Below are 14,015 nucleotides of genomic sequence, written 5' to 3'. Positions count from 1 at the left end.
AACGTATAAAGTTTTATTCAAGATGGCAACGTTTCAATGCGAGTGCATTATCGTCAGGCTCGTCAGGAGCCTGACGATAATGCACTCGCATTGAAACGTTGCCATCTTGAATAAAACTTTATACGTTTGAAGATCTACGTGTCTGGAGTGCTGTGTCCACCCCAAGAAGTCTATATACCCCTTTGACCCCGGCACCCGACCAAGCAACGATTGAAGGGAAGCTGTGCCCGGCATACAAAAAGTCTATATATATATATATATATATATACACAAAAGGAAAAACCAAGACTGACTCATGGATTGACTCATTATGACAGCTCTAAAACCACAAGGCCTACAATATTGAGACTTAGGGCCAGATGTATCAAGCTGCAAAAAGTGATAAAATGGAGAATGATAAACAGCCAGCTAATTAGATCTTACCTGTCATGTCACAGGCTGGATTTGAAAAATGACAGATACAGTAGGAGCTGATTGGCTAGTTGTTTATAACTCTCCATTTTATCACTTTTGATGCTTGATACATCTGGCCCTTAGCAGGTAGCTTCTCCTTAGGTCCTGGTGCTTGCTAAGAACTGGTTTTACAAATGTCACTGTCCATCCACGGAAATTGAGAAAAAAAGGAAAAACATCTATTTGCCATTCTATGGCCTAAAAGGCTAAATAAAAGCTTCTCATGAATTCAGGTGACTGCTAAGAGTATTTATAAATCAATTTTGTCATTACAATAGCATTGCCTGTGTGCGCGTGTAGGTATGCCAATGGATTGACTCATCAAGAAATCTCTTAAACCACAAGGTCTACAATCTTAAAATTTGGCAGGTAGCTTCTCCTTAGGTCCTTGGTGCTTCCTAAGAATGGATTTTACTAATGTCACTTTCGATCCACATAAATCTCCAAAAACAAAATCATAAAATTTGCCATTTTATCTCACCAACATCCTTCAGCATGTGATCCCACAGTTGTGAGCACAGCACCGATGCTCAGTGTGGATAATTATCACCATTGACAACTCGCTTCCATATGACAGCGGAATGAATCCCCCAACCACAGAGATAAAGTGCCGTAATCCCAGTGACCATGCAGCTGCAGCTGCTACTGTGGGAGACCCATGCACGCAGCCAGCCTGCTCCTCCACCAACACGGACACTTTCCAGGAAGTATGAATGCAGTAGCCACCTGTACCTGATGATGGGTCCTCCACTGGATTACGTGATCATCAGCAGACACGTCAGTGGGGACACAGCTATAACCACACTCCCCCACTGACTGCACGGAGGAGCCCACTCCGAAGTGGAGAGGTTGTTTCCCCGAACTCTAAGGTATTAGTGGTGGGGGAGGTGGCAGGTGTGTGCGGGCATCTCCCCTCCATTCGGGGGTTACGGTCACAATCCCTGTGCTTTGCACCACACACACCTGCTCTAGCCCACATGAGCTGTGTCACATAGAGAAATTGAAGTGGCACTCACCAATATGACCTGGCGAGATTTACCCACTGGAGTGAGAGAAGAGAACAGCTGTAATTGCCTTATGTGGGGTTCACACCAGGACGACCCGCTCACGAGGCACATTGTGAGCGGGTCGTCAGTGTTTCTACCGACCCGCTCACGATGACGCGGGGGGCAAGACCCGCTCACGATGTGCACCGCGAGCGGGTCCGATCCGATGGCGACCCGCACCCGGGAGTATGGTCGTTCTTCAGATCCTACCTGCAGCAGGTAGGATCTGAAGAACGACCGACCCGCGGGGCCGCGCATCGGATCGGTACCGGTCCACACCAGGACAGAAAAGGGCCCAATCACCACACAATCTACATCCAATCGGTCGGAATTGGATCTAGATTGATGAGATCTGACCCTTGTCATCCTGGTGTGTACCCAGCATTAGATTGGTCTATAGTACATATGATCATGCCCACACTTTATCTATGCACTTACACAGGTTTATATTATAGCTGCTGCTGTGTATACAGATTTTAATAAATGAGAATATTTAGATCAAAATCCACGATATAGCCTATAAATACCAATGCCGACATAACAGATGAGCAATCACTGAGCTAGGATATATTTATGATGTAGTGATTTGATAGCACAAAGCCAGAACACAATAAACATGTTGTAGGAGTGGTAGATTGTTTAACTATTTACATGAAATAAATGATGATTCACTGTACAGCACCTGACTTGTACAAACTGAAGTGTGTGACCTTATCCCATTACGTGTTACACCAGACAAACAAGTATTTAATTCACGCAATATACAATATACTTAAAGGCCAACGCCATCTTTTCAGAAATGTTACACAGTAAACATAATCAGTTGGCCTAAAATGAAACCTTTTCGGATACGAACCATGAATGTAATTCTACTATGCGTTGTGTGACATCACTGTCTGTCTATTAATTAACCAATGCACACAGAGAACTGTAAAGCAAATCTGCCCAGCTGTCAGTCACTGCCCAACCTCAAGCAGACAGTTGTTTGACTTGTTCTTTACATAGTTTGTCAAACAAACACCCCAACACAACATAACTGTTATACGTCTCCAATTGCAGGTATAGGTAGGTAAAGTCTAGGCCAGCATTTACAAAATTGTGCGTGCCGGCTGCAGGATAGGTGGTGATCGCCCACTAAAATGCATGCACTGACACCTTAGTGATCGGCATATTCATGTGGGAGCGGAACGGATGCTCCGAGTGCAGATGAAGAGTGAAGGTGGTCTACGGCAGTAACGGATTGCCCTGTCTGCCCTTCATCTTGCTTCAGAACAATGCTGTACTCACTGTGAAGAGATTCTTCTCCAATAAAACTACAATGGTTAAAAGAGAACAGGAAGCGGAAAGGGGTGTTTCATTTACATTTAATTCACAGTGTAATGGCATCACGTTTGAGAATCACTGTTCTAGAACACTAAAGACTCCATCAAGAGTCCTTATAACGGCCCCTATACAATACTAATTTGACAGATTTCAGTGAATTGGGCAGAGAAATTGGTTGAAAATGGCCCATATTGCATGTGTATGTGCTCATTTGGTCAGATTTGAACTGAAAAACATAAATCGGAATCGGACCCATCAGCGGTCTCATCTGCAGGTCTGACCTTTGAGTGATAAGCAGGAGATTTGAAAAAAAAAATACAAAAGAATGGTTGAGATTTCTCTCAGCCAATCAGTCACCCATTCATTTGTTGAGTTTTTTTTTTATTCTCCTGCCCCCTACAGCTGCTGCAGCTCCCAAGACTCTTTACATGTGATAAGTCACATGTGATTTATTGCATGTAAAAAAAATGGCACATCAAGGGAGCATCACATGTGAGCCTCCCACAAATTGCATGCAACTTCTCCCCTCTGAGCAGTTGCATATTGTATGGGGGTCTTAAGTAACATATCACAAATGCAACAAAATGCAGGTCGATCTTTGGCCTGTCCACCAGCTGAACCCCACCAGCCAGATGTGTCACATTTAGCCATAAAGACACATTGGCCAGCTCAGTACGATACAGAGCTATCCTTAGTAGGGTCCTCTTTCTTTCCTTACCTACGCCATCAGCTCCTTCCTCTGTGTTATCAGTGGCTCTGAGTCTGCCTCCTGCGTCCATCACTCACTGCTGACATTTTAGTTACAGTTACAATATTTGCATAGATTGAATGCTATGCATGCATTAAGTACAGATGCTTTAAGCACAGTACGTTGCAAGATGTGGCCTCAATGGCTTGGACGTATTTTGAGCACATCCCACAGATGCTAGATCAGACTGTTTGAGCTGGGAATTTGGAGGCCAAGTCAACACCTTAAATTCGCCTTCTACTTATTTGTGATTTTCAATAGAAATGAGCAGCATTTAATGGGGGTAGAGAGGATGGTCCATTTCTACTGCACAATAATACTTTCTTACTACTAATAACTGTAATACAATTATTCCTAGTAAACGCATTAAATTAAAGAAAAAAATTAAAACTGGAACAAGATAAAAACAACTATTTACTCAATTAAGTACTGTACTAAACCAACCCTACAGAAATAACCGACTTTCATAAACGCTAACTATGCTTTTTTTTAGCAAATATGCTTACTGGTGTAATTACTGGCAAGATCTCCATCAAATATTTCTGGAACAGTAAATAGCCAGCTCTGCAAAGGGCAAGATGAGACGGACAGTTGCATATAAAATCCTGTTATTGTAAGATAAGCATGTCCATGTGCACAACACATCCTCTTCCTTTACAGCTGACTCACATCTAGAAAAGAACCAATGGAACAATCAAAGCAGGAGCTCGGCAAAAAAAAGGTCAAGAGCTGGCTACAGCGCAAGCTTCATCCTGTGTTCCTGGGCAGCACCAATTATGTCTCTCTGTACTGCTCTGCGTGTGCTTCTCATCAGCTGTAACCACTGGAGGAGGCTTCTCTAATGGTTTAACCCCTTGTTTGTTTGCAACATGTCACTTTAGTAGCCAGTTACGTTCAAAGATAGTATGTTATCAGTGAATTGGTTTAATTGCTGCTATGCTTTTTGGTTGGTTCTTTTAAATAAAAAGATTTTAACATAGATGAACCATCATTCTGCACGAATGGAATATTCTCTTGAATACACAGCAACCATAGCTTTAATGGCTGGTAAGAGAGACTGATCTGTAAAGAATTAATAAAAAATAGACAATTTATCTGAGTGTTCGCACGACAGGGTGCCGTTCTGGGTGAGCCTCAGCAGCGGAGACTGTCATACTACACAGCTAACTGTCATCTTGCATATGGGCTTCCCACCTACCCATACCAAAGTTTTATGTAAACATACATCAAATCAACCAATGAGTGCTAGTCACCCAAGAGGTGTCAGGTGCAGGAGTAAAAGCTAGCCCTATAAATCTCCTACCAAAACACTCACACACTTGAAGCAGAGGAGACTGCACTCCGCAATCTAGTGTGGCTATATAACTTGTGATGGCCATGCAGCCTTCTAGGTATCAAAAATGCTCAGTACACTGTGTCACAATCTGGGTAATCAAACAGCCATTTTTACCATGTAAGTGCCTGTCCAGACTGGCTCTGCGTCCTGTGTGCCGTGCAGCTGTCCCGCGATCTTCCCTGTGTCCATCCAGAACAGTTAGGTCTGCAGCTGTGCGGTATGTCTCTCCTCTCATGTCAGATCGCAGTTCCCAGCTCACTGTGGCTACCCAGGCCACCGCCATTACTCCAGGCTGCAAGCATGTTGCTTCAAACAGACTTTCCCGCCAAACATGGAGGCTGCCATGTTTGGTCTGGTCACCTGTTTCCCCTTGAGCCAATCCTGTGAGTCCTGTGCAGTGTGCAGTGTTTACACTGCACCAAGCTATGTCTGACCATCCAAGAATATGCAGCTATTGCCTCATCAATACCAGAGTGTATGTATATGTTACTGCTTTACTCAAGTTGCCAATTACAGGTCTTTCACTGCTGTTTCCATCTTCTGCGCGCTTAATAAACGACTCTCCTTTTACTACTTGCTTCCTCCATTCTGGTCACGCCTCTGTGCCAACATCAAGTGCCATATACTGGATTAATGTACAAGAACTTTATCAAGACTCCTCGATTTATCCATCGGTCAGAACCTACGCCTAAGGTCTTCATCAACTTGACTCAGACTCCAGACGTGACACACGGTGTTGCAGTCACACACAGAAATACAGTGACAGTCAGGGTAAAGCACATACTATTGGGAAGCCAGGTTAGTCAGTATTGTCAATTGCACATTCTGTGGTCTAAAAGGACAGGGGTGAATGTTAAAGCTCAGATAAAATTGTAATTAAAAACATAAAACTAAAATTTAAAAAAGTTTCAAATTTACACACAAGAAATAAAGGTAGTCATTATTGCTAAACCAAGGTCTTGCCTCACCTAACATTGCGAGATATTCCTACTGGTAAATATGTCCCATCCTGTATTACTATACAGTATTGTGCTAGATTGTTACCATTAGGTCTGGTTTGTGTGATTCTGTGCTAGCAAGTACACACTCACATACTTCATTATAAATGTCATTCAATTATCAACCTGTTAAAAGATTTCTAACGGTTATTCATAGCAGAGCTGTAAATTGTATTTTAGTGTGTGTTTGTTATATAGTACAGATGTAGCCACACTCATTGTGTCTGCGATATGGTAGCTAGTGCCTGTTTGGAGCACTAAGTCACACCCACAATTTGGAAATGCTGCAGTGAGTGCCAGCCAATGAATTTCAATGACAAACGAGTGCACGCATTTCGCCGTGCATATTGCACCTGGAAGTATGGAGTAGATGTATGAAGCAGTGATAAGGGAAGAGAAGTGATAAAGTGCCTGGTACTTTAGCACCGGCCAATCAGCTTCTAACTGTGCAGTGCACAGAGTACATGTAAACTGCTGCCCTACCAGTAAGCACATTGCTCTCACCTAGGAATTATTCCAACTACAATGTATATCAAACCAATAGTAAAGGGTCCTTTATCTGAATTCTATTAAAAGAATAGACAACTGTAGCAAACCGGACTGCCAGTACATGCCAGCAATTCACAGCAGTTGGAGAGCAACAGGTTGCCTAAGCCTGGTCTAGTTAATACTCCAGATACACAGTGTTAACCTGGTAATGAAACGTAACTGCTCACCTTACCACCTTACCTTCAGAAGCTCAATGGAAATGGCCTGAATCTCAGGGTTTTAGTACCCTGCAGTCACTACCCACAGGGTTCCTCGCTTTGTGTCACTTAAGTTAATTTTATCTGCACTGAACAATTTATCCTGGAAGACTTACAACTCACCTAAGTCTCCTAGGTAATTGCTGCACTAAACACAGTAATTCACAGAGTACTCTATCCCCCACTGGGCACCATTAGGCAGAGTCCACATGTAAACATTTAGCACAGCGGGTACAGGTTTTTAGAGAGGAGATGTTCTAAACTGCATCTATTTCTTATCCAAGGAAAGGAAGCTTGGTCCTTTCTTTTCTAAATTCACTTTCTTGCTGAATCATGAACAGAACAGATGATACAAAAGTAATAAAGGTAATTAAAAGTAATAATCACTTTGGCACCATCACACTCCGGAGGCTTGGACCAAGAAATATTCCCTTTCCCAGGCCTGCAAACTTACAATGAAATACATTTAATGTACAACTGCGTGCAATATCACAAGACCCATTCTGCACATTCCCACAACCAACAGACTATAGGGTTTGCACAAATCTAAATGAGGCCCTTCGTTCTAAAACACTGCACCCAGTGGCATAACCATTCTAGAAACTCTACTACAATAGTTTACTTATGCCAAACAAAAACTTTTCCTTACTGGTGTTTTTAGTGTTTTGTTACTTGAAACCGGGTTATCGGCACCCCAGTTCAGCAATTTAGTACAGGGATCCCACGCAGCTGCCTGGGAAAAGCTGCCCGAATGAGCATCTGCAGAGCTGATGAGAGACCATTGGTGCATAGAGTGGGACAGTCCAACCCTGCTTCGCATTGACTGCAGATTGGAATCTCAGCACTGAATGCTCTGCGCTCCCAGCTCTGAAATGCCACAGCAACAGCGCAGCCAAGAACAATTAGTCTCCAGCCATTAAATAATCTGATAAGTACTCTGCATAAGGCATGGAGGTCAATACATGGATTTATGTCCTATTCTACTGTGAATCAATTGAACATGACATAATAAAGATAGATAACCACCCTAGACAAATGTGTTGGTTACTTATGTTAATTCTTCAATAACAAAAGCTTTGGACAGTTTAAAAATAATAAAACCTAAACAAATATTGCCTATTTACTCAAAGTACATAAACCTACTAAGCAAATTAAAAGTATCAGCATAAACTGGTTCCCACTGGGAAATGCCCAATTTACTACTTAAACCCTCTCAAGTCCCATGCATGATGTGTGTACCCAGCAATATCAGTGGCAGTGGATACCTGGTGGGATGCCGGAATATACACTTGGCTCATTAACGATGTTCTCCCTATCTACATTATCTCTTAATGGACAATTCCAATAGTGTGCCACATGTCATGCTGCCATTTTGTCTTATTTCAGTAATGGCTACCAGGCATCAGGCAGACAGATTGTGACTACTGATTATCTATTGCTGTTTTCTGAAAACAAAATGTAAGAAATTTGGATTATTGTACGTTCCCCTCCGTTCCTACTTATCCTGTTGTTTTTCGTTCGTCCACCCACCTATTTTTAGTATGTTAACTCTTATGAGTAGAGTCCTCCTGCCTCACGTACTCACCCTACCTCTTTACCTCACCTGTCCTCCTGTCCTGTTCTTCCCTTCCTCTACTTCATCTTCAGTCTCCTCGACAATTTTGACACCTACTTCTGAACTGATGCTGATTTTAGTTCTACCAGCTATACCCCTATTTATACTGTATTTTTCAACACACCCTGTACGTTACCTTGTCATTTGTTTTTTGTTTGCTATGTACGGCGCTGCGGACACTTTGCGGCGCCTTATAAATAAACGTACTACTACTAGTATAACAAAAGTTTAGGACATATACTGTCAGAAATTGTATAATCAGTGTTTCGTGTGGTTGTATGTTAGTGAAAGAGTTAAATGTGGCACATATTTGGTGTTACATCCGTTTTTCCATATTTTTGGGCATGTTTTTCCATATTTTTGGTTAAAAAGATGAGTAAATATTCACAATATTAACCATATCTCCAATGGTTTATGAGATGATTAAAATATGTTGCCATTTGTTCACTGTAACCTATGTAACATGCGTAACATAAGGGATGTAACCTAATTTATGTTACACGTGTTAAACTAACAACATAAACCTGTTACCAGTTATTACAAATTAGCTTTCTTTCAATAAATAGCAACAGGATGAGATGTCTGCCAACTGGGTTTCTGAAGGGGTAATATTCAGCAAAGTAGTTACGTTGTTTTAAGTGATGACTTACACAACAAGTTTGCTATTCATGAATGCAACCAACTCATCTTTAGTAGCCATGGAAAGAATTACCCATCTTTTTTCAGTCACACTCTGATGGTATGACTGGCCAATTGAAGAATAGGAATAGACTTACCTAGTGTCAAACCCAGAACTATTACACCTGAATATGAAGGAAGTAACTTGGACATTTTTGGGACTGCTCATGGGAAATGTACAGGGTTAGGTGGGACAAGAGAGCTGCATGGAGGGCTATCCTTCAAAGGAAAGTCACAGTCACAAGTGCTATGGAATGCTTTGAAACTGTGTAAGGAATGTCAGAAAAATTAAAGTTCTCTTCTTATCAACGGAAAAGATTGATGTATGTAGGCAGCGGCAGTAAGGCGAGTGGTCAAGTACTAGTGTTGCTCCATTTCAGGTTTTAAGATTTTTCACTACTTTTAAGTAGTTACTATGGGCCTTATTCTAGTTCACTCTTTCTAAAAAAAATCCTTCTTAGATGGACAAAACCATGTGCACTGCAGGTGGGGCAGATGTTACTTGTGAAGAGAGAATTCGATTTGGGTGGGGTTTTACTTCAAAGTGAGATCTATATTGCAGTGTAAATATAAAGCAGCCAGTAATGACCCTGCACAGAAACAATATAACTCACCCAAATATAATTCTCTCTGAACATTTTACATCTGCCCCCCTGCAGTGCACATGGGCCCTTATTCTGGTTGGTGCGGTAATATCCGCGTGCGTTCGTGCCGCCGATGTTTTGTGTCTGCGCATGTGCAGAGGCGTCTCTGCGCATGTGCGAGCAGGGCGTACGGCCAAATTCCGCATGAAATGTGAACACTACGATCAGGGGGTGGAGAGGGGCGTGAAGGGCTATTTGGGCTCATTACCATATGCATACGCCCCGCGTTTCATGGGCGTTCCCATGAAAACGCTGGGCGTACGTATGGTAATGCGGCCGTGACGCACGTGTAGGGAGCGGACATATGACATTGCCGGATGTCAGCTGCCTGCCCAGATCCCTGCTTTTGCATGGAGAAATGCCCGTGTGGTCTGAGGTTGCGGGAGCTGGTGGACCACTCGGTCCTGCATTCGATGGTCTGCGACCATCGAATGATGGGGGAGGTTACCTGAGATGGAGGAGGCGTATTCCATGAGAAATACACTTGCGGTCCGTTCAGACAGCTTTTTACTGCGTTCGGACGGAGTTGGCGATCCGTATGGAAGGCGGGGTTTCGGAAGCACGGTCCTGCCCGCATATTCGGATCCGGCCGCACCGATCAGAAAAAGGGCCATGGTTTTGTCCATCTAAGAAGAATTTTGTCAGAAAGAGTGAACTAGAATAAGGCCCTATGTTACATTAAAACTAGTGAAAACTCTTTAAACCTGAAATGGGGGTCAACACTAGTACTTGAATACTCGCTACAAGCAATATATTCCCAGCTTGTGAAATAAATCCTCAAGAATACCAATGATCATTTAAGGATATACATATGTCAGCCAGCAGAGGTACAACAAACTGTTGATACCAATGTCATGGCTAATAAGAATGATTTTCCTGAAAAATGTACTAAAACAATCTGTGTGGTTTATACTATATTGTGAGAAAGCATGGAATGAATATCTGTTGTAGTTTCAGAGAAATCAGACATGTATATTATATCAGAAATTATCATGTCCTATCCCGGTTAAATAATACCCCTTTTAGACATACTACCTGGGATTTTGTCCAGGTTTACCCGGGATTTTCAACCCAAGTCACTCCTGGGATTTTAGTAACAGACCCCCTTTCACACTACACCTCAAATCCGGGAAAAACCCGGGTATACCCCTTTCACACATAAGCCAGGCTTTTCAAGCATTTCAGTGTTTCATCATTAAAATGGGACACGCCCCGGCAGCAAAAAAAAAAGCAACATCACATGTTTAAAACTGAAAAACCCAGGTAAACCCGATCAGACATAAGCCGGGTATTATACCCGGGAGTTAAATACCGGGAAAAACCCTGGTCAATTGCAGGTGCTCAGTATCCGGGAGTGAAATCCCGGGTATACCCTTTCAGACATACGCTAGTCCTGGGTTTGGGCGCGTTCATGTGAAAAAACCCGGGATTTTCGCGTATGTCTGAAAGGGGTATAAGTTACATTTAAATGTATTTTTATTTAAAGCAGAAAACAATGGTGACGCTTGTTCACACATATTTTTATCCACCAGTGGTAGACACAATTGCGGTAAAATTTGATTATTTGTGTGCATTTTATATTTGAAGCAATCGGGTGTTAATCACAAATATTGTATTGGAGAGTTACATCTTTTATAAAGTATCACAGGTCTCTTAACACATGAATGTTCTTCAGATCATCTAGCCAAAGCACAGGTATATAACTGGACCAAAGCTAGCCAATACACTTGCACAATTGATCTTTCGATGCAGTTGTACTTCAGATTTTACTTCTGTTCAGAAGTCCCACTCAAAGTGTGTGCACACCTATACCACTCCTTTGTCTAAAGTAATTGAAAAAAAAAAGGATTGGAAAAAAAAAAGGATGGTAACACGTACATGGGTGGTTATTCTAGTTAACTTGCAAAGCTGATCATTTTGCAGCTTTGCGAGTCCTCTAAACGCCGCAACGCATGGCTGCCCCCGCACGCATGCAAATTGAGGTTTATGCTAAACATCCATTCGCAGCCTTGCTTGCGGGGACAAAATCATTTGAAGGCTGCCGACCACTGAATCATTTCTCAAGCGCTCACAGATCTAAAACACCTCGATGGTGTCTTAGATCTGCGGGCTTCTTGTACAGGAAGAGGGCAGGCAGCTGACATCAGCTGCCTGCCCCCTGCACTATTGCCGAATTTACATGGGAACGGCCAGCATTTTCATGGGAATGCCCATGAAACACTGGGCATTCCCATGGGCGCAGCCCCTCGCCGTCACTTCATGCCCCCCACCCGCACTGCTCGGTGTGAACCGGCCAGCGAATAAGCAATTTGCCAAGCCCGCTCATACCAAGCGGCTGGACAGGAGAGCGAATGGACCACAATAAGATCCATAATCTAGACATCAGGCACTACTACTGCTGGAGGAGCACTGCCAGAGGCATTGGACAAAACGGGCAAAAGTGTGTACACCATAGGTTTCAAAACTTTCTTGGCCCACTGTGCCAAGGATTAATAAGATTTTGTGTCACCGTATTAATACATTTTTTGGGGAAAAAATATGAAATAAAGTAAATTGTTCCAAGCCGACAACGTTAGGGTTAGTTAGTATCTATAGATTGAAAGCTTGCGAGCAGGGCATTCCGACTATTTTACTATCTGTAACTACCTAGTTTTATCATGGTTTCCAATTGTAAAGTGCAACGGAATTTGCTGCACTACATAAGAAACGGTTAATAAATAAATGACATGGTGTGCTTCTGATGATTTCGGTTTGGAAACCACTAGCACTGGTTTAGTCACTTTAACCACAAATATATTGATTTGTTGATGGACCACCCCAGGCACCCCAGGGTGCTTATGCACACAGTTTGGGAACCATTGGTGTACACACTTCCCTTTTGGCCCAACACTGTACCATTGAATCTGATGCATATTAAACTGCACATGAAACCTGAAACGTGATCAGTTTTATTCCATAAAACATGATGGAAGTTGCGTACACACTCTTAAAGCTGGAAACACACTGAAAGATGGCGGATAGGACCAACATATGGGGCATATCATGTAGGGTGTACCCGCTATGTTGCCAATGATGCAACCTCCTGCCAAATTGCAGCATGGCCCCATCCCATTGCTGACTGCATCGGCAAGCTTGTATGCCCTTTCCGATGCCAGCTCCACCATTGGGTCCTGTTGCCAAAAATATAGAGTGTACCCATCTTAAGCTATCTCATGAATTGGTCTGGAATTGCCAAAACGGCCTGAATATTGTATATGTTTGTACCTAGCTTAACACAATAGATGGTACTAATTATTCTTATGGTTACCTTGAAAACATCTCTATGCTTCTGGACTTCTTTTCAGGAACATGCTCTGCCTGCTAGTACTAGGATTCCCCAAATAATCTCCATCAAAGACCCAGGTCTAACAGTCAATTTTTTTATCATAGAAACCATTCGTGTTCTATCATTTTACTAATATGGCTTAACAAACAATAAAGCAAAAACATGATGGATTGCTATGTGCCACTGTTCAGTCTGCAGCTATGGGTCTTACAGATTTCATAAATGTCCTTATCATTTTCGGTAACATAAAATCAAGGAGCTGAAAAGCGTAACATAGCAATGGCGCTCCCTGTCATCTGGGATCTTTCCACTGGAATCAGCTATATTATTAGCAGGACCTATTTATAGCAATTCAACATTATAACATTGACAACAGTTTAACAGGAGTGTAATTGCTGTGAATACAGTGAAACGCAGCTTAGGTGACAAACTATAACACGTCCATACAAAGTGAGAAAATCATACTGTATGTAAATGGACAAGATGTATAAAGGCTGCAGATCCTGCATAATTTTTACATTTAAAAATTGGCAACCGCATACACCCCAACTACAAAAGTAACAGATAAGTCTTTATTTTACCAAGTGTTAAGATACAATTTCCTCAATTTTGTCAGAATACATTCTGTAAACACTGCAAATACATTCAATTCATACAATTGTGATAGGTGTGAATTAAAAGATTAAGATTCAAACTTTGTCGTGCTCCCGCAGCCATCTACAGAAGGGGGAGATGGCTGCGGGGCCCTATTCAATGCTGTCTTCCCCGACAGCATTGAACAGGGGTTCTCCGCAGAACGAGCCCGACATCACAAGCTGTCGGGCTCGTTCTGCCGAGAAAAGCCGGAAATAGGCGAGCTCCCGGCCGGAGTTCGTCTATTTCCGTCTTCAACTCGTGCCCACGCCCCTTTCTCGCCGTTCGGCGGCCAGGACATTGAATCCCGACCGCCGAGCTCAAGTCGAGCAAAGCAAGAACGGGACAGGGGCACGGCGGTCGAGCTTGCTCGACAGCCGTTCCCCTGACATTCAATATAACAGTATATAGTTAACAGATCGAAACCAGACGGTCATCAATAAATTGAAAGGGTGAAATGTTTATTTTTT

The 14,015-nt window shown here is 42.6% G+C and overlaps 1 protein-coding gene across 3 annotated transcripts in view; it reads right to left on the bottom strand.

The window, feature by feature from the left end:
• The window catches only part of RALGAPA2 (Ral GTPase activating protein catalytic subunit alpha 2), a 323,658-nt gene that overhangs the window by 285,348 nt on the left and 24,295 nt on the right, over nucleotides 1–14,015 (bottom strand). The gene's annotated exons all lie outside the window — the stretch shown is intronic.

The sequence above is a fragment of the Crinia signifera genome, chromosome 3 (assembly GCF_055691185.1).
Source record: "Crinia signifera chromosome 3, ASM5569118v1, whole genome shotgun sequence".
In the NCBI taxonomy this organism is placed as follows: domain Eukaryota; kingdom Metazoa; phylum Chordata; class Amphibia; order Anura; family Myobatrachidae; genus Crinia; species Crinia signifera.
Note: the sequence above shows the minus strand (reverse complement) of the source record. Positions and strands in the feature narration are given on the sequence as shown.